Source organism: Euprymna scolopes, chromosome 19 (genome assembly GCF_053919585.1).
Source record: "Euprymna scolopes isolate OS-2025 chromosome 19, ASM5391958v1, whole genome shotgun sequence".
NCBI lineage: Eukaryota > Metazoa > Mollusca > Cephalopoda > Sepiida > Sepiolidae > Euprymna > Euprymna scolopes.
Window position 1 is genome coordinate 60,555,259 of NC_136500.1, and position 2,393 is coordinate 60,557,651.

Sequence of the window (2,393 nt, forward strand, 5' to 3'; positions counted from 1 at the left end):
ACAGATTTTCAATGAAAAAGTACAAATATACATAAATCATAAAATCATACCTATTTTAGTCAGTTGGGGTGTCCAGTCACCCCAGAAGGACAAAGCAACGTCTACCTCCAAGGAAAAATGAGATAAACTGTGCCATATAGCATGTGCTATACTCTCATTAAGTCAGGAGAGTACTGGGAAGGAGGAAAATAAATAAGTTGCCAACTAGGAATTATGAACACTTAAGCAAAACTGGGGTGATAAAACACTCCATGGGACCAACGCAGGGTTAATGTCATCTTTCTAGCCTACTAAAGATTTTTTTGTTTCTTTTCTTCAAATCCAGTATTTGATGTAGTAAGTATATTTACATTAGTGCCTTTGAGCAGAGGAGTTCTTATATTTTTATTTGTATTGAAATAAAAGATCCAGAGGATGACATCTGATGCATTTTTACTACAAAAAAAAAAAAAAGGAAAAGAAAAAGAAAGTTACAAAAATCTTCATAAAAATATGCCACATGCCGAGAGAGAATGCTATTTAAGAATGAGCATGCCAAAAATGGCTTACTCGATTCTGAAAAGGAAATTTTCAGTGAGAGCTGCTCTCTTTGCTCAGGTCAGCTAAATATGATTGACAGTGACCAAGAAAAAACCGTAATTGAACAAGATTGTCGTTTGACAACCTAATAAATCATAAACATTCTCAAAATTTCCAAATCAAGTATTGTTATGCTTCTAAATTTGATGTTTGGGCTCTTCCTTCCTAAAAAAAGTGAACACAGTTTTTGGCCAACTCAATATTTATGAAACAAAAAAATGAAAATAATGAAGACTCTTAGAGCTGATAATCAATATAAAAAAAAAGGAAGTTTTTTTTTTTTTTTTAAATTTACTTTTTAATTATTCAAGTTTTAATAATATCCTTTTTTTTTTTTTTTTAAACTCATTGCTAATAAATCCAGACCGTCAATTCCAGTCTCATTAACCACTAGTTACATGGTCCCACCATTAAGCCATTTACTAGCGGCCACGTTGTTTGCTAAACACTTCCGTTGTAATGAAGAATTATAGAAAGAAGAAAAGGTGGAATGTTACACAGGCAATAGTGCTTATAATTGCAATGAAGGTCAAACTAAATGTCAGATGCAAAGCCATGCTCAAACCTAGCAACGAGAGAGAGAGAGAGAGAGAGAGAGAGAGAGAGAGAGAGAGAGAGAGGTCAAAGGTTAGGAAGTTGTGGCATTAAGGAAAAAATTTGAAAAACATGTACAAAGTTATTCATTCTTGATTAATTTTTTAAATAATTTTTTTCATTATAAATGGAAGATTTTTTTTCATAACAAAACTAGAAAATGTACCCAACATTGCATGTGTATTAAATACATTTAACATAACTTAGGAAAGGTATGAACTCACTCATGTAAAATAAATAGATAAATAAATAAAGTACAACTACTGTTATTCTAATAATTCATTTACAAAAGTAAAATATTTATTTTAAAAAATGGTTTCCAGTATTAAAAGACCATAAAAGTCAATATGTCGTTAAAAAATAACACAACCTTTTATTATGTATTTTAGAATGGAAGAAGAAAAGGCAAAAAAAAAAAATTATCATCATTTAAAACAAAAACTAAAACACCTGTAGGAACCTGCTGATTCCAAATGTGTTATCGGTTTTACAGAGACACCATTAGCAAATGATGTGCGGACAGATAAACACACATGCAGATATTTTCACTTTATATATACAGGGTGTTTGAAAAATCGATGACATGACTTCAGGATTTTGTTCTATATGCATAAATAAACTTCAGTGTGTGACTTGTTTATCTAACAACACTCCATTACGAGTAAAATTTCCTTTTTGGTCCATTTCTTTCTCTACATTGTCTTTGGTTTATGCTGATCATATTTATCTACCAGCATTTGGTCTGTTCTATTATGTTAAAAGGGCCAATATTTGTAGAATGATGACCAAGTCCCCCATGGTAACTATCAAACGAACCTCTGCTGGTTATGATGCTTAGATCTTTCTTCTGAGTCTCATGGCCTTTATATTTGGTGTTATTTTTTTCATGTTTTTTTTTTTTTTTTTTTTTTTTTTGGTGCATGTGACAATACTAGACTCAAGGCTTACTTTGCCTATGATCCTGCCACAGGAATAGAATTGAACAGCATTTGTTTCAATGGTTTATAACTCAGAAATAAAACGTACATATATCGAACATAATCCGAAAGTTATGCTACTATTTTTTCAAAACACCACATAGTGAAGTTATTTTGGTACTTCTATAGCTGATGACCTATATTGTTAGTTTCTGATTGCAATTTATGAAACAGATTGAAAATGATCGAGCCATCACTGAGCAGTAAATTAGTATCAACATTAAATAAAATAATTTTTTCATT